General features: G+C 38.7%; 1 non-coding gene and 1 pseudogene across 1 annotated transcript; both read left to right on the top strand.

Moving 5' to 3' along the window:
* The first annotated feature begins 9,180 nt into the window (after positions 1–9,180).
* LOC145490567 (uncharacterized) overlaps positions 9,181–20,360 on the top strand; it is a 59,045-nt pseudogene continuing 47,865 nt past the window's right edge.
* On the top strand, positions 18,874–18,946 carry Trnan-guu (transfer RNA asparagine (anticodon GUU)). Its single transcript has one exon. It is a non-coding gene; the product is annotated as a tRNA-Asn (tRNA).

The raw sequence follows: 20,360 nt of genomic DNA, 5'->3' as shown, positions 1-20,360 counted from the left end.
ATGATTTGTTTTGCATAAAGTAACATCTCTCTTATAATATCAACGGAATAGTGCCAATCTAGCTAGCAAGCACTTTTTAGGTTTCCTTTGCAAACAGCATGCATAGGTATTACGCTGGCTCTTTTGGGATTGATGTTAGAGTAACGTTAGTATGAGTTTTGGCAGTTGGTAACGATAATGAAGTGCAGATTTTCTTAAGATACAATATTCAATAACTTAAAATGGATCAAAAATCAGGTTCGAATTTGGAAATTCTTTATAGTGAACTCTAAAAATGATGCAGTGTGAAATCGAGCAATATACATGGGTTATTGGCCAAGCGTGAGGTCAAGATGGCTGGATATTGGCCAAGTTCCTTTCTGCGTGTTTATGGAACGAGGCAGAGTCGAGGTCCATATATAAACACGCAAAAAGTAACGAGCTCAATATCCAGCCATCTTGACCGAACAAGCTTGGTCAATAAATGATTTATTATATGGAAAAAGAGCACTATTTTCTTACGGGACACAGCGGGTAATTCCGAGCGGGCAAGATATAGCCAATCACAGCGCCCAGCCATATAAATACATAAATTCTCCTCACTGGTCCCAGTGCACTTCTCAGTAGTAGTAGCGAGAAGTTGATATGTGGCCTTAAGACATTCATTTTGTATACAGGAGTCTTTCAGTGCTCATGTTTTGTAGATCGAGTTTGAGACTTTTCAAAGTACAAACTGAAGGACAAAAGTGAGCGAGAGAACTTAAAGTGGAAAGTTACAAAATATAAGTCAAATCAAACAAACAGGCCCAGAACTTTATGGAGTGATGAGAGAATTTCATTGTGATGTTAAATTATTCATTATCATAATTTATAATGATTTAGGGCAAGATGAAACGGATCCTGCGTTGTGATTGACGCTATCTTGCCCGCTTGGAATTACCCGCTGTGCTCTTTGAATTATTTGTTTCCTTTGCCGGTTTGAGTGGCATGCCTGTAAACTAGCTAAACGTAGTGCTTGTATACCTAAGTGCATGACCACTATAAATAAGATTTACTTTTTACTCTACTTTTATTTATTTATCTAAGAATCCGTTTACACCCAGGCATGAACAAGATTAAAACCTGTTAAGTGTCATTGGACTAAAAATGATCTGTTCATGATGGTTACTTGTAAGTTCCAAAGTAGACTGAGCTTGGTTTTAACTTTGCATAAGATCTAGGCTTTCAGTTTTGTTGTTAGTTTTGAATAAATTGTTGAAATTTTTTCCGCTAAACAGTGTAAACGAGATATTAACTTGTAACAGCATCGTAGCTAGTACTGGAAACTTTGTGTACAGCTGTCAATAAAAACAGTTATCCAGTCTTTTTTTTTTTTAATTTCAGTGTGACTTTTGTAACTTTGGTCACTTCAATACAATCGACGCTCTCTAGGACCGCTCTCGTGAGCGACCAGCTGTGGTCACGATCTACGTCGTAAAAACCCGTTTGAACTGTCACTCAAACACTTTAATGAAAAAATCTCGAAAGCGACCTTTCCCTAAGCGACGCGACCACTTTTGGCAATTACCAACTGCTCTTTTCCTGATTCGCCTGCGAGTCTTATTCGCGTAAGTCAATACCGTGATAAAAAAAAAAACAAAGAAACACTTCGTGGTCAAATTTACAGTGATGTAACATATAAAGTGGTAATCGAGATTTCTTGACTTTTAATAACTGTTTACATTTTGCAAGTTTTATTCTATTTAGATTCCATTAAAGTTCTCTTAAGCGACCAGCACTAGTTACCACCACTTTTTCAAATACCCAAAGTGGTCGCTTACGAGAGCATCGACTGTATTTGAAAACCAATGGGATTAGAAAATTTCAACTTACTTCTAAGTTGAAATGGTATGTATTACCGTACTATAGTAAATGGTTTGAACCCAGGAGTATCAGTAGTTCGTCTAGCGTGATCGTCCGGGTGAGGGTAGTCGTGAAAAGAACTGTTGTCGGTTGGAGACTGACGTTTCGACAACCTGAGCGGAAGTCATCTTCAGAGTCAAGTGAATGGTTTTGTCAGTGTATCTAGTGTTGAGGCGGTTCTGTCTCGTCAGCGAGACTTACCAGAATCTAACAAGGATAACATCAGAAGCAGAACTGCTTCCACGGTACAATCAGCCCCTATACCTGACAAAAACTTGACAAAAGACGAACAACAAGCACTGAAACAACTGAAAAACGACAACAACATGGTTATACTACCAGCCGACAAGACTAACTACTTTGACAAAATGGACGCACCTGTTAACGACAAACAAACTTACGAAGAACTTAAACGCGATCCGACGCCAGCACTTCAACGTAAACTTAACAGCGAAATACTTACGCTTAAAAGACTGACGCTATTGACACTCAACGCTACTATCGACTGAGGTGCTCAGTACCTCAACCACCGAAACTTTACGGACTACCGAAACTACACAAACCTGGTATACCGATGCGACCTATCAGTGTCATTCCCTGGGTCCCCTACGTATCAATTGTCTAAGTACTTGACGACAGTACTGCAACCCCTAACTGACAAATCAAGACGCAAACTACAATCCACGGAGAACTTTATTGACGCTATTAAGACAGTACAGATACCTGACGACTACAAACTTGTGTCCTTTGATGTGAAATCACTGTTCACCAGTATTCCACTTCAATTGGCATTACAGTGTACCGAGACCGCTATACAACAATCTACTGTTTAAACTACCGTTACCGACAGAAGACATCATGGACTTAAAGAACCTTTGCCTTACATCGACTTACTTTCAGTATAACAGTAAACACTACAAACAGTTGCATGGAACAGCCATGGGGTCGGCTGTTTCTGTTGTTGTCGCAGAAATTGTGATGCAACACGTGGAGGAACGCGACCTTACAACTTGCCGACAAACGATACCGCTTTGGTTACGCTACGTCGACGACAGCTTTACCGCCGTTCAGAAAGACGGAATTGACGATTTTCACGACCGCCTAAACGAACAGAACGCCGATATCCAGTTTACTAAAGAGATCGAAGAAGATGGAAAACTTCCTTTTCTAGACTGTTTGGTAAGCCGCGACAACAACGAACTACGAACGACAGTGTAGACGCATACCGACAGACTTTAACTTGACGAATCATCCTACAACCCGACTTCACACAAAGCCACGACTATCAAGACTTTGACGAGACGAGCGCAACTAGTTTGTAACACACCAGACAGCTTACTTGACGAAAACAGATACCTTGAACGTGTTTTTCACAAAAACAACTACAACGCTGACTTTATTAGACGAAACATTTACCGAACTACTGAAGCTGACGCTACGAACAGGAACCCAACGCCTGACTGAACACAAACGAGCCACGAGAAATGGTGATGTCAACAATCGCATTGCTGTACATTATCAACTGACAAACCACGCACAACATTGACTGGGACTCTGCTCAGTGCTTAACCTACAGTACAAACTATTTTCAACGACTGACTCTGGAAAGTTGGTACACTAACCTAGAACAAATGCCTCTTAACAGATGTCAACAACTACCGGCGCCTTACAAACGACTAATCCATGGCGGAAACGAAACCGACAAATGGACTTCAAACAGACCGACTTAATTTGACTAACAATAAACGGACCAAAAACCGACCAATTTGACTAACAATAGACGGATCGAAACCCACCAATGACTGATGACAAACTTTACACGTGTCTTTCAGCCAATGCCATCATGGCTGGACTGACCAATCATGTTCAACGGACCGGACTTATAACATCATTGACTGATAAAACTATTCACTTGGCTCTGAAGATGACCTTCCGCTCAGGTTGTCGAAAAGTCAGTCACCAGCAACAGTTTTTTCACAACTACCCTCACCCGGACGATCACACTATACGAACTATTACTGTACTGAAAACTAAAAGGCTCCTGTATCACCCATAAATGTAATAAAAACCATAAATGTAATACCAACCATAAATGTAATAAAAATTAACCATAAATGTAATACAAACCATAAATGTAATAACTTTTAACCACAAATGTAATAAAACCACTAACCATAAATGTAATAAAATTTGCCCATAAATGTAACAAACTGAACAACCATAAATGTAATAAGGCTTAACCATAAATGTAATAAACTGGCTGTGACTTCCAAATCAAGGGGCTACAAACTTGCCATTCTCATTCTTCGTGAAATTGACTTGAAATTTTCAATAAGACCCCTAAAGGCCTGACTCCTTAAAGAAACAAAAATACTATTTCTTTGTGTGCAGTCCTAAACGAGGCCCATACGGCGTGAAATATCGCGGTTTTTCCCGAGACACCCTAACGAGACCAAACTTACTAAAGAAATTTAGATCCCAAAGTATAGGTCCAGTAAGGTTTTGCTATAAAGAGTGACATAGTGTGTGTGACACCTCTATAATACGGACAACGGACTCTTAATCTCGGCCCCAGAGATCAAAGTACACCTTATTCCGGACAAATCCGTCTGTCGTGTGATTTCCGGATGAAGTCCGTTTCGTTCCAGAATTCCAGAATGTATATATAGGAATTAATGAGGCACTCAAGAGTGGGCGTAAATAAAGAGAACCTCAATCTCTTTCAAATGGATGGAATATCATCAACCACCAGCACTTCAAACGCTCTGGTATATAGACTTTCTAATAATACTTGGGTACTTCCTTAATGTTCACAGACCATAATTATAACTTCTTCGGTTTTGGTCTCTGGGTTAATTAAAATACTAACTTGATGCAAGAGGCCCGTGTCCTGAAGTAAGAAGTGCACAAAGAGAATGACAAGTTTGTAGCCCCTTGATTTGGAAGTCATAGCCAGTTTATTACATTTATGGTTAAGCCATATTACATTTATGGTTGTTCAGTTTGTTACATTTATGGGCAAATTTTATTACATTTATGGTTAGTGGTTTTATTACATTTGTGGTTAAAAGTTATTGCATTTATGGTTAGTATTACATTTATGGTTAATTTTTATTACATTTATGGTTGGTATTACATTTATGGTTTTTATTACATTTATGGGTGATACAGCTCCAACAATTGAAGTTAACTGTTTTCCCTTTGACTGTTTTCTTATTGTATTTTTTGCCTGTTCATACTTGAGTGTGGTAGCGGCCTTATGTTATTGCACTGAACTCTTGATCTGAAGGTACGGATTCAGTTTTCTTTAGACAGTGTGCGGTACTCTCCTGCGCATGGGCGATGATCTGACAAAGCTGGCTTCAGTGAGAGAAATCCTGTTACACTGACAACAGTAAAAGTTAACTGTAGTAACGGTATTCAATAAATTAGTTGTCATTTGTGGAGGGTTTTCACAGTATATTTTATATTATTTTGGGAAGATCATACAGAAATGTTCACGAGAAAAGGTCAGCGACGAAAAGGTCAGTGTCATTCAAAGCCGTACATGCAGATTACGTGACAAGTGTGCGCCATTTCCGAGTTACCTCGTGCCTCTGTTTTAAAACGAGTCTTCGTGCAAAACCTGTCACATGAAGAGGAATTGAATTTTCATGAAAGTGAATCTTCAGGCGGAACTCATTTTCGTATGAATGGTTTCGCGCGAAGACTCGTTTTGACACAGAGGCAAAACTCAACTGGGAAATAGACTATTATGATCTCGGGATTGCTGTTAATACTGATGTTCAAATATTATTTTACTGCACGTATTAGGCAGTGGAGGCGGCATTGTTTTGTTTCAGCTACATTAGAATTGAATTCGTTAATCTGTAATTCTCCAACCAATCAAAACAAAAGAGACCAATGAGTTCATGATTCGCGTCACTCTCAAAACCCTGCATATGACATGAAAATATTGATGCAGTGCGACATCTCGGGGATAGCGCGCTTTTTTTATATTTCATCGGACACAGATAACAGCGCTAATCAAGTCTCCTTTTCTAAAAATTCTCACATTTTTTAATAGAGAATTTCGTTTTTCACGTTAAACGCTAGAACAATATATATCACGTTAATTCAGCGACATCATCGCTTTCTTTTTTAGAGTGCAAACGATGTCATAAGAATACGTCATCATCATAGAATTGTTAAGATTCATCCACCAACCACAGTTCAGAGTAACTCTTTTGTTGCTGTGACCACCAATGATTAATGTGTGGCTTATTTCTTTCTGGAGCTGGTGGTTTAACAGATTAACGAGGTAAAACTGATGACTCATGCGGGTGTCGAAGTTTAGCTCATAATAGTACCCAAAGTTGAACCGGACTTTTTAGCTTCTCGCTGAAACATGATGTGATATTTTGAAGCCGTTTTACAAGGTTTCCAAGAGACCGTCTTAGAGATGCTCGTTGTATGTTTTTGCTTTGTTTTCCGCGTCTTGTTGGCTTACTTGATCCCAGAGGCGCAAGGTAAGTTTATCTGCAGTCAATGCTCGAACATACTTTCCTTTTAGTGCAGCTTGTTTTGTTGTTATTACCGTGTAGCAACAGGATGAACAAAAGTTTTCAGCATCCTTGACTGACTCAATTCCACTTAATTAAGGCGTCCAGACGAGACTTTTATTAATATATAGCTTTGCCGCGGTCGGAATGATAATTAATCAGCCAACACTTTGCGCAGATTATGAATGCTCACAACATTCACCTGTTTTAAATTTTCTACGTGCACGAAAGAAAAAACACCTAAAAAAAATCCTAAAACGTTACAAGTAATTTTGCAACTTGTTTGGGTACAAAGCAAGGCATGTTTAAAATCGTGACAGTGAAACTGCAACGACCTAAAGCTGTAGAGTTGCTAACCATGGATATGAGCTTTTTTCATGTTATTACCGTCATTAGAAAATAGCTGGAATCCTAGCACAAAATGACAAGCTTCAGACTTTGCAAAAACTCTAGCCTACTTCTAGGACAATAGAACACTTTTTTCAACCAAATTCTTAGATTTATATCCATAGTATTACTCTGTTGTAGTCTTTCATATCATTTCTATTCCACATCCGTTTTCACCACTTTTTTATTATTGCATCTGTCGAAGGCGGCAGTTGCAGGAGTCGAAGCTCTAAACATTTTTAACCAGTGAATGGTTTCAAAGTTTTTCATCTCTTAAAAGAGTAAAAAAAAACTGCCTGATATTACATAGACTTTAATGGTAAGCAAACTCAAGCGTTTAACGAACACCTAAAGAGATTTTTTTTATATAAGGTTTATTTGAGGGCGGCAAATGCAGTCGGTGGCGAAATCTGAAAATACCGTTTTTCAATGATAACAGTTTAGGGAGGTTAAGTAACCAAATGAACGAAATGTCCCAGTTGCAACATAGCGAGGTCTCTTCTGTGCCCACCGTCGGGCTGTTTCTTGCAATTTGATGTTTTGGTTTGTTTCCTTTTGATTCTTCTTGTTTATATATGAGTAGTTTAAATTTAATTCTTATCAGAACCCTGGGATCCTGTAATTGGCTACGCTGTAGTGTTCTCGCTGCCTAATGAATTTTGGCGTATTTTAGTTAGGCGAAGTTAAATAAATAATTGTCGAATATTGGCGTAGATTTCCGTCATTGGCGAAAACAATTTTGAATTTGAATTTAAACTAAGCTGAAATAATTACCAGTTTTTTTTTTTCCTATAGCTCTTTTTGCTTTTTCGTACAGTGTGGAAAACTAAACTGAGCCAAAATTTGTTGTTGGTAAAATGTTAATCAACTGTCTGCGGTAACATAAAATTGTTTTAATAAGTCACTTCATTAAAACGTTAACACGCCACCGAGAGGAAGTTTTAACTTAGACTTAACTTGAACAGGTGGCTTTGTCATGTCCGTTCAAATTTTTTAAAATACTGTCATGCTTTTATCATTTGTCAAAAATATTATAAGATGGTATAAACGGTATATCTTGGACTTCTCTGCCCCTGTGCGGCGATCTGATCTTAACCGACGGTTCAATTTTCAAAGTTGGCTTCAGTGAGGAAAATTCTGTTCTATTTATCCATTGATGTGAGAACACTGACAGTTAATTGTAGTAACGGTATCCAATAATTTAATAAATTAACCACCATTTGTGAAGGGTTTACCCAGCATATTTTGTATTTTTTGGGAAAGATCACAGTGAAATTTCCACGAGGAAGGTGTACGAAGCGACGCGTTCCATACAAAGAGTGAAAGGTAGGACAACGAGGTTTCCAAACAGAAAAGATTATTATAAAGCCGCACTCAGAAAACACAAATTGTCCCGCACTATACGAGGTTCTGAGTCGTACAATTTCTTTTGGTTAAAAACCTTCCAGTGTCATTCAAAGCCATACATGCAGATTACGTGACAAGTGTGCGTCATTTCCGAGTTACCTTGTGCCTCTGTTTTAAAACGAGTCTTCGTGCAAAACCTTTCATATGAAGATGAATTGAATTTTCATGAAAGTGAATCTTCAGGCGGAACTCATTTTCGAATGAATGGTTTCGCACGAAGACTTGTTTTGACACAGAGGCAAAACTCAACTGGGAAATGGCCTATTATGACCTCGGGATTGCAGTTAATACTGATGTTCAAATATTATTTTACTGCACGTATTAGGCAATGGAGGCGGCAATGTTTTGTTTGAGCTACATTAGAATTTAATTTGTCACTCTGTTATTCTCCAACCAATCAAAACAAAAGAGACCAATGAGTTCATGATTCGCGTCACTCTCAAAACCCTGCATATGACATGAAAATACTGACGCAGTACGACAAACAGCCCAGCTAGTGTCGAGGACTCCGAGATAGCGCGCTTTTTTATATTTCATCGGACACAGGTAACAGCGCTAATCAAGTCTCCTTTTCTAAACCTTTTCACATATTTGAAAAAAGAATTTCGTGTTTTCACGTTAAACGCTAGAACAAAATATATCACGTTAATTCAGCAACATCATCGCTTTCTTTTTAGGGTGCTAACGATGTCATGACAATACGTCAAAATCATAGCATTGTTAAGATTCATCCACCAACCACAGTTCAAGGACAGAAGAGTTCTTCTGTTGCTGTGATCACCAATGTGTGGCTTATTTCTGTAGCTGGTGGTTTAATAGATTAGCAAGCTAATACTGATGACTCATGCAGGTGTCGAAGTTTAGCTCAGCATAGCACCCGGAGTTGAACCGGACGTTTAAACTTCTCGCTGGAATGTGATATTTTGAAGCCGTTTTATAAGATTTTTACAAGACCGTCTTAGAGATGCTCGTTGTATCGTTTTGCTTTGTTTTCGTCTTTTAGGCTTCCTTGATCCCGGAGACGCAAGGTAAGGTTGTCTTCAGTCAATGTTCGAAATATTTTTGTTTTAGTACAGCTTGTTTCAAGTTTTTACTATTACCGTGTGGCAAAAGGATGAACGAGAGTTTACAGCCACCCTTGACTGACTCAATTCCACTTAGTAAGGTGTCCAGACGAGACTTTTATTAATATATGGCTTTGCCGCGGTCGGAATTATAATTAATGAGCCAACACTTTGCGCAGATTACGAATGCTTACAACATTCACCTGTTTTAAAATTTTCTACTTGCAAGAAGAAAAAAAAAAATCTCCTAAAAAAAGCCTCAAACGTTACAAGTTTATTTGCAACTTATTTGGGTACAAAACAAGGCAATCATGACCGTGAAACTGCAACGGCCTAAAGCTGTAGAATTGCTAAGCTTGTGTACGGCCTTTTTCCCACGTTAGCTCAAAGACAATTACCGTATTAGAGAAGTTGCATGGCATACAACAAAATTCCTAGATTTACTTCCATAATTTTATTCTGTTGTAGTCTTGCATAGCATTTCTATTCCAGATCCCTTTTTACCACTTTTTTTACCATTGCACCTGTCGAAGACTGGCGTTGCCGGAGTCGAAGCTCTAAACAATTTTAAGCAGCGAATGTTTTCAAAGTTTTCATCTCTAAAAAAAGTTAAAAAAACTGATATTACATAGACTTTAATGGTAAGCAAACTCAAGCGTTTAACGAACACCTAAAGATATTTTTTGTTTAAGGTTTATTTGAAGGCAGCAGATGTAGTCGATGGCGAAATCTGAAAATACTGTTTTCTCAATGATAACAGTTTAGGGACGTTAAGTAACCAAATCAGTCAAATGTCGGGTTTTGGGGTTGATTTCCGTCATTTGCAAAGATACTTTGGAATTTGAATTTTTATCTAAGGAGAAAGAATTGCCAGTTTTCTTTTTCTATAGCTCTTTTTGTTTTTTTGTAGAGTTTGGCAAACTAAACTGAGCCCAAATTTGTGATTTGTTTCACACTAAGGCCTACCTAACCTGAGAATATGAGCCAAATTGATTTCGCCGCCACGTTTTGAAAATGTTCGATTTTTGGGCACATTCGTTCTTAACAAGTCACTGCATTAAAACGTTAACACACCGCAAAGAGGAGGTTTTAACTTACACTTAGTTTGAACAGGTGGTTTTGTCATGCCCATGCAAATTTCTTAAAATTGCGTCATGCTTTTATCATTTGTGGAAAAAATTATAATCTCGGAAAAAGCGAGCTGACATATTCTATCGTCTATTTTTTTGTTTGTTATCCTTGGTGTTTCCCCAATTCAGACGAAATTGAGAAAAAAACGTTTGTGAAAGAGTTTTTACATTGAGTGGCATGCAAAATAAATAATGATCTGTCTTCTTGGAACTGGTTAGTCTGAATAAGTTTTATGTGGCTTGCGACTTTCGAAATGTGCTATTTAATTTGGGGTTTTCTCGAAGTTAGATTGATGATATAAAGGAAATTAATGTCATAGCTAAGAAAACAACAAGGTAGTCTGCTTACGGTGTTTTTTTTCGTGAATTAGACATGGAGTAAGGAGCGAGGGTTTTTAAGACGAGAGGGTATTGGGATGAGACAAGGATGGTCCACAAACGAGAGGAAAATAATCTTTTCAACTCCAACCCATTCTCGTCCATAGCGCCCTTGTTGTTTCACTTTCGCGGGAATTAACCCACATCGAACCTGAGAACCTAAGACCGGCTGCGAACAGTCTAGCAACAAGAAGGCATATTTTGTGTATATGGTTTTGTTTGTTGGCAGAAAAGACAACAATTACTCTACTACTCCTCAACAAGTTTGAATAACTGACTTGACACTTTTGCTCAGCTCAAACGACCCCGGCCGACAAATTTCATTTTTTTATTGCGGAACTCCCCTCATATAGGAAAGAAAAGGAAACCCATGAATGGATATCCTCATGGATATCATAGCTAACGGTTTTGGTCGTGAGCGCGTGCGCACGACGACGAGGACTAAAGTCACGCAACAAGGCGGCCATACTCCAGCTAATAGGTTGATTGAGACACGCAGCCTTGGTTTACAGCGTAAATCTTTGATATTGAACATGCATGTTATGGTCAGTTGACACCTGTCAAAACAAAGGATCCGCCCAGCAGTATCCCGTGACCACTGCGGGATCAAGTTTTGAGGTAGCTGAGGTCAGGTTTTTTTTTTAAGTTGACCGCTGCCCAAAACAAAGCAGAAAGCCATATAATAAACAACTTATTAACCTCGAACGTTCGGCCCTTATAGGTTATGGGCTCGGTCAATACGGCAAGGTCTCGCTCTGAGATTTTCCTGTAAAGACCTAACTCTCGGTTAATAAGTAGTCAGTCATCACGCTGTCAACTCGGTCAGATTGACCAAAAACGTTAATTCAAGTATTATGGTAGAGTTTTATTAAATACGTTGTTAAACGAACGATTCCGAATGGAAAGTGCGAAGTTATCATGCTTCACCTAACGGCAGCAATAAGGTTAATATATCTATAAAGCTGCGTAATAATAAATTGGTGAACGACATAAAGATCCTGTTTATGTAAAATAGTGACTCGGATATAAGTGTTCTCAAAAGTATATTTGTGTCATTCAAATGCGTGTTGTTGTTCATTTGTTGAGAAGGAGATAATGTTAATGTACCGTAGACGAGAAAGTCCCTTTTAAACTTGTCCGCAGTGTTCCATAGCGTGGTTTTGTTTCACATGTGTTCAGGCCAGCGATTCGGATAGATGTTCGATCAACAATTACCACAAAATGACAAAGAGGCAGTTTCTTAGTATTATCAAAGACTTGCCTCACCTACCCTGCAAGGGAGTTCACACTCTAGGAAAAAAAGTTGAGAGATGTCGTCATATTTTGTCCAACTGAAAGAGACAAAATGGACATCTGAGGCGCATGTTTTTGATCAGGAATTAGCATTTCGCTTGCTTGAGGTACCATTTCCATTATCCTAATCCTAATAGTGCTCCGTCCAATTTTACCGTTTTCAGGTCAATGTCGAAATTTGAGATTTACAAGTGCTCCAATCCATGGCTACCGGCTGAATAATCACGTGATACGTACCATTGGCGTCATGAATGAAGATCTCTGCGAGCTGCAATGCTACATGGAGCCAAACTGTGTCAGTTATAATTTTGACGAGCAGGAAGATACAAATGGAAAACACAAGTGTGATCTGGATAACGCTACTTATGAACACGACAACGAACACTCAGGCGACCTCGCGAAGAACGAAAATTATGTGTATCGTGGAGCCGAGGTAAGCATGAAATTGAAGGTAGTAACTTCAGTTTGAAATCTAAAACGTTGAATTGATTTCTTTGGGGATTTTTTGTCACGACCTCGAAACTTTGTGTAGGATCTTTTAAGAATTCAAAATAATGTATTGCACTCGGGAGTGGAGTTGGGGTTAGTGCTAAGCATCTAAGACTTTTTTTTTTACATAGCAGGCTTGGATTAGGCTCTTGGGCAGAGGGACACAGATAGCTACAGATGGTTGCCAAGGGAAACATTCCTTGCCCCAGTGGGATTCACGTGCCACTATTTAACAATTAGATTATGAGCTCCAGATTTCTTTGAGGTGTTATATAATAAGTCAAATTACCCGCGCATTTTGATTGGTTCTCACCTATGATCTATTACAGGACAGACGCATAGATGACGTTAATATAACAAACATTTTCTTTCTGTTTTTTTTTTTTCCAATAGAGGAAGTTTTTAAAAATTTAGATAATATTTTACCAGTGAGTGGGCTAAGGATAAGATTGAAGAAATATATATTCTGGAGACATTCCATTTTTCACCCTGCACATCAGAGTTGCCAAATCTTGCAGTTACCTTTGTACGGTGATATGCTTCTGATACGGTCGATAGGTGACAGTCACCTTTGTAAGGTGATATGCTTCTGATGCGGTCGATAGGTATGCTTTCTTCAACAAATTCTCGTAACTTAATGTATTGTCATTAAACACCGCTCTTAGACCCTGTCCCCAATTTGCGCTTGTCAGATGCACTTATAAACAACTAATTAACTGTTAAATATCGTCAATGGATATAGCTGTTGTTATGGCTATTTTTGTTCTTTTCCTTGAAGAATGTTTGTGCAAAGAAACCTTGCCAGAACAACGCAACCTGTCAGGCTGGTTTTACGGACAGAGATTACCAGTGTTTGTGTATTCCCGGATTTACTGGCCATGACTGTGAAAACGGTACCAATACATTCTGTTGTAATGAGTGCACTTAACTTGGTGGTGAGAGGTTTTAGGGGTTATATACCAAGAATGAGAAGTTATAGCAGGGAGTTGCAACTATGAAAGTTGGCTTTCTGTCGCTGCTATCATTGTTGTTGTTGTTGTGGTTGCTATTACTACTGCTGCTGTTGTCGAACCTTGCTTAAAAGTTTAACAGGCAGTTCATGCTGGGAGATCACACGGAATATGATAACAATTATCTCCGGTGAGATAATTTAATAACAATTGTCGTTACGATACAGATATTCCACAGGAATATTTTTGTGTTAGATATTCACGAGTGTACCGACGGAACACACAAATGTGATGTCAAAGGCGCTGTGTGTAACAAAATCCGGGGATCCTATAACTGCACGTGCAAAGATGGATTTTATGGAGATGGAATAAACTGCACTGGTTTATTTATTTAACATTTCTTTATACACGGTTAAAAATCATCAGGTAATACTAATATTTAAAATTAATACTAATAAACTACTAATAAACAGTCCATGCTAAATACTAATTAATAAAAATTGAAGTAGTAAATCTTAATTTAAATATTAAACTAATTCTGTTTTCCATGAATGCCGTGTCTAACTTTGCTTTTAAATTGATTAAAGGATTTTATTATCCTGGTAACTATCTGTAACACAAATTGGTTTAATGCATTTCATCAAATCTAGATAAGCTTACATACCAGGCTTCAGAATGAGGTACACTATGTCAGAGATAAAGTTTCGTGACCACACCCTTTCAATAAAAATGTTTTCCGGTGACACTTCTTCGATGTTATGGAAAAAAATCTCAGCTCATTCCGGATAATGATTCAGTTAATCAATCGTAAATTCTCTTTCAATTCATAGCCGTAGCTAGAGTTTGACGTGCTTGGGTTCTCGCAGTTTCTTCTATAAAAAGACATCTTCTCCTCCCGTGATTGTATGTACAAGAAGTCAGTCACAAATTACTAGATGGGGATGCACCCCGTCAGTACGTGTACTAAACGAAATCTTATACCGAGTCTTTGAGAAGCTGACAGACTAGTTAGAGGGACACAACAATTCAAGATTTCCTTTCTTGCTTATGTCTCTTTCTCCTTCTCTTACTTTTTCTTTTATTTTCTGCAGAGAAGCCACAGTCTCTTGTCATTTGTGAATGGAAAACGGGAGAAATAACCTGCCAAAACGGAAGAAAAATCAGCATACTAGACGCGAACTATGGCAGGCTGGATCGGGATACGTGTTTACCTGCGGCCATGAGCAACATTAACTGTCGTGCCAGCAATTCTCTTCAAATCGTGCAGGAAAACTGTAACGGCAAAACTGAATGTCACCTGCATGCAAATAACTCAGTGTTTGGCGATCCATGTCATGGAATTTACAAATATCTGCAAGTCAAGTACACATGCCTGTAACAGTAGTGATAAAACTAAACATTTTACATTTTTGGGGGGTTATTTTGGTCTGCAGACTCATATTGTACTTTTTTCTATTTGTTTTCTTCTATTTCTCTACTGTAAAATGCACAAGAGTGAATGAAGTTACCATTGCTACGTTGTTGCAAGAAAAGCACCCCGTATCCTCGAATCCCCAAAGTTAAGCCGTTTTCGGAGGGACTAGTACTTGGTTGATTGACCTACTAAATATACCCGTGTTGCGAGATTTTCTCATGATCTTTTCCAAGACCATATCAGGATTGAGACAGTGCTGTGGTCGTTCAAGAATTTAGCTGTTTATTTCGAAGACGTGTCATCCAGTTTAACTATCGGCTATGGAGTCCCCCAAAGATCTATACTGGGCTCGATTTTGTTTGTGGTATACATCAACGATCTCCCGAAAAGTCTGCTAAAGTCTTCAGTAGGCATGTACACTGACGATATGGTTATGTACTGTTCTGACTCCAGTGCAGATATCATCAAGCAGGGTTCTACAAAACGATCTAAACAATGTCGAAAAATGGTTAGAGAGCAACAAGACTAAATGGATGCTCTTTGGTACTAGACAAAAACTAGAACACTGTCCAGACCTTAGAGTACAACTCCATGGGAAAGAAATTGAAAGAGTATCAAGCTTTTGTTACTTAGGGGTTACACTAGATGAGAATCTCTCATGGAACGAACATGTAGAATTGGTTTGTAACAAAGTGAGTAAGTGTCCCGCTTGCTCACTTTGTAACAAAGTGAGCAGGCGATGTTTGATTACACTGATACGGTATGAGGTGGGCTGTAAATCGGATGCAGTAACACCTTGCAACGTCTACAAAACAGGGCAGCACACATAATACAAAGGAAGGCAACGACCGAAGAAGCTTTCAAAATGCTAGGGTGGGTTGATTTGGAAACACATAGGAAAGCCCACAAATGTATCTTAGTTTTTAAATGTCTAAATAGCTTAGCTCCTTCGTATTGATCGGATTATTTTATTAGAAATCTCACTATTCACACTTACAAGACAAGACAAAGGAACGACATTTACCTACCGAACTCTAAGTTAACGCTAGGGTGTAACACATTTAGATTTTCAGGCGCGGTTCATTTTAATGATTCACCCACATCAGTAAGAGAAGCCAGGTCGCTTTCCATTTTTAAGAACTGTCTTAGTTTTCATTTTAGCCATTAGGTTTCTACCAATATAATACCTAGATATACTGCGATTGTTCTCTTTTATTGTATTGATCTAGAAAAATTCTACTTCATAGATATGTAATTTCCTTTTCATTCAATTTTTAAATTCCTTGCACATAACGTTGTGGTAATTTTTTAAATTCTAAATTTTTTTTCTCACGTAGTTTTAATTTTAGGCAGAGCCCCTTTTGATACCAGCCAATGGCTGATGGGGCTACCCTGCCTAAAGAAAAATGAGTTGACTTGACTTGATTTCATGCCGGGGTATACTTGTCACCCTACCAGACATCAGTTCATGAACGTCTCTTTCCATCTATTATATTTTAATATACTGCTTGGTGACTCGGTGAAATGGGTAGGATCAATGCTCTTTAATTTATCGATCAAACAGAAACATTAACATCGTCCTCCCGGGGATACCAAGGGCATTTGGCTAGGTGATGTGCCCGAGGGGGGGGGGGGGGGTGGGGTGGGAGGAATTTGTCGTCTGTGCTTGATATTGGGGTTGGGCCGTTTACAGCCTTATTGGAAGAGTAAGGGTTTTCAAAAAAGTTGCCTCGTAATCATCATGAAGCTAGATTTTAAAGTACGTAGTTTAATTGTGGGTGGGCATGTAGGCTTCGTTGGGTGAGATGTCTGTTACTCTTTTTACCTGTTTTTATTTCCTCGCGGTATGTGCCAAACTTTGATTTGATGCTATAATTATTTATGAAACGAACATTAGAATATATCGAAGTACTTCTACTGACTGACTAGAATTCATTCCACTTCGATGAAATATCTGTTGTGATCTCAGTCATCTATAGCTATAAAGTGCTGTCTCAGCTTCTTCCTCCTCCAGCAACAAGTCTAAAGGGTTAACCTCGGCTTCTGTAGAGTCTTATATTCTCCTGGTCACTGCGACGGCAGAAAAAACCCTGCAAGTGGCTTTTGCTCAGCCATTCTTCTCTGTCAGCCGATTGTTCTGCATATCCTTTAACACAAGTCCCGTAGGAACAAATGTACCAGCCGGTGAGAGGGTTCAAGGGCTGGTGACATGTACTGATGGGTCTGAGATCAATCCTTGTAGGGGGTGGGGGTGAGATCTGGGACATCTTCCCCCGGGAAAGGATTGAAAATCTAGACACGGTCTAACGCCATCTGGAGCGTTTTGGGACACCTTTGTGAGATACTTTTGAGATGAAAGCCTAATTTAAGTCATTTTTTGAACATGATACTGACCACTGTCGTATAAAATACATTAACTAACCATAGAGTGCTCAGCAGTTGATGTAACACAATCCCAAAGTAGTCGCAGAAGAGCGAAAATTAACAAGACCTTCTGGAGAAAACGGACATGGCAGGCTTCCAGGAAAATGCTTTAGTCGACAAAAATTTAGTGGAAGGATATAACGGTTCTTTTATCCTCCAAAGCTTATCAATTCTAATTCACTTTTAATATTTCCGACTGGTAGGTCTAACTGTAATATAATTTGAAACCTTGTCGTTGTGCCTAGAGGATCCTGTCAGTCGTTTGGGTGGGGCCTCGCCCATGCCGACAGCTGGGTCTATCGGAGCTGTGCGTCGTGAACACGTCTATCCAATTTCTACTAAATGATCATAGAGAGTTTCTGACTGTCTCTCCTCCTCCACACAATGGTCCCCGATTACCAATGTGTGACTCGAGCAGATTGTTTCCTATGTTATGCCATAGCTGATTCAGATGTATTTGAATTAAATTAAATTCTTTCCGAAAATAATGAACACCCAATATATTCTCACCAAAGTCTTTTTTTGGTGGGGTTTCTTAATCACGTTGGTTCTGGTGGTTTTCGTGGTGGTGGTGTTGTGGTGGAGGGTATTCCGGGGGAGCAGTGAGAAATTTGTAGATGACTCTTGTGGAGGAGGAGGAGGTTCTTATAATATTGGGAAAGATTAGCAAAGAGATTGTTGTTATAATACAGCTGGTCATGGCTTGGTAACCATTATATTACGGTAGCAAAAAAAGACCCCGGCGTCACACACAACAACATTATGCAGCTGCGGTTTAATTGCTTATAGATATTTTGCCTGTGGCTATAACTCCTGTGGCCTAACCGTTGATAGTTATCTATTTTGATAATAAATTCGTTTTTAACCGTTTTTTTTTTTTTGTGATATATTTTAATTTGTGTTGGCGCACTTTGTTGCCATCAGTTTAACCAAAAATAGTGGTTTATACTAGGATTACTCGCGATTACATGCGAAATGCCGGCTTTTCCCATATACGTAAGTCTGAGAGTAAAACACCTTTTCTCCGTTTTGTGCATAGAATTTCTATATATAGATTATTAACAGCCATGGAGTTTTCGACAATTTCAAAGTTCTACAAGAATTACAATAGGTCGTTCTGTTTTCACCAGGAAGATTGTTCGAGCAGACCAAGTCAACACGGTTTATAGTTTTTATTACGTGGTCCACACAATAAACATTGTGAAGTTTATATGAAATAATTCGTATATGAACTGCGGTTGTAGATGAAAGTGAAGAATGACCGTGACCTCCGCGATACCGGTGCGATGCATCGCACCGGTATCGCGGAGGCCACGGGTTCGAATCCCGTTGAAGCCCTGATTTTTTCAGGCTTCTTCTTTCCAATTGCTTACATTGAAAATTTACTGCGATGATCATTCTTCACTTTCATCTACAACAGCAGTTCATACATGAATTATTTCATATAAACTTCACATCATTTCACTCCTCACGGGAAGATATGAACTCAATTAATTGACCTCGCTCCCAATGTGTGGCCTCATGGCTCAGTTGGTAGAGCATCGCACCGTTATCGCGGAGGTCACGGGTTCGAATCCCGTTGAAGCCCTGATTTTTTCAGGCTTCTTCTTTCCAATTGCTTAAATTGGAAAGTTTACTGCGATGATCATTCTTCACTTTCACAATAAACATTATAAACCATGTTGACTTGATCAGAGAATCTTGTAACGCCAGGTTCACAGCGACTGTTGAAAGGCTGAATTGTCACTTGCTAGACAACTTGTCGCGATGAGACTAGCGTGTGTGGGAGATGCTTTACGAATCGAATAAAGCCAGAGATCACGGAAAATCAGCTGTGATTGACGGTGATTTAATTGACGATAATCGAACGTAAACTGAAATATAATGTAATGAATAAACTAATTACTAGATAATAGAAGATTACAAGATGACAAGAGTCACGAAACAGTAATAGCAAACATTCCAATCATAACTGCGATATGACAATACTTCCAGTCAAACTTCTCGGTAAAGATACAATTAAAATCATCAGTGATCCCAAGCAGATACGCATACTGCTAACTGTCCTAATACAATAAATGGTAACACTCTAAAAACTTGAAAGCAATAAAATTGTACGATGCGATAAAAACGTGCTTGCGTGAGTACCACTGAAAGCGATGTGGGAATTTACTAGCAAGGAAAGGACTTAACTGAATTACCAGAGATTCTTATAGGAAAGTTGCTAAATAGAAACCTAAGCTAGGGGGAGTGTGAACTATAAAGATCTATCGCTAAAAGCAAGATGAAATAAAAACTTTGAAAACTGGGGCTCTGCCACGTGTTGGACTTAGTACAATAGGCTGTTGTATAAAAAAACCGAGACTAAAGGTACTTAAGGTTAAAAAACGTCAAAACTTGAAACTTATACTAAAAAGCAAGCTTAGAAAATAGTTTGTACTTACACATCGGTTCCCGCTTGCACTCTAAATAGTCAAGGGTAGCTTAAAACTTAATTTACTTGAAAACACGTACTGTGCACGCACGATAACTGAAACTTGAACTACTGGCGGGAATATGCCGCTAACACTATCTATATACGTCCACGTGTAAAAACTGATGACGTCATTGCTAAGCAACAAATTGGCGAATCAGAAAGAGTTAAGAGTACTCACTTAATTAGAGAAGCCTCGATATAGTGTTCATTACAAATCTCGACATAATACATGTACCGCCCTGCTGGTCAGAGGTTCTATAGCTAATACAAGAATACATGTAATCTTAATTATTTGGTTGGCATAAAGTAACATCTCTCTTGTGATATGCGGCGCGAACGAAAAAGTGCCTAGCTAGCACTGAGGAAATGTATGCAGGGCAAGAATAGATTACAAATGATATAGATCTTGCAGGAGTCCTCTCAATGGAACAAAACTTTGCAAAACGCTTGTTCTTAGAAAGTCTGGTTTTCAAAATAGGAAGCTTAGAAACCTTCCTCAGGAACAAATTCATGACCATTTGGTAGT

Source organism: Orbicella franksi, chromosome 6, assembly GCF_964199315.1.
Source record: "Orbicella franksi chromosome 6, jaOrbFran1.1, whole genome shotgun sequence".
NCBI lineage: Eukaryota > Metazoa > Cnidaria > Anthozoa > Scleractinia > Merulinidae > Orbicella > Orbicella franksi.
Note: the sequence above shows the minus strand (reverse complement) of the source record. Positions and strands in the feature narration are given on the sequence as shown.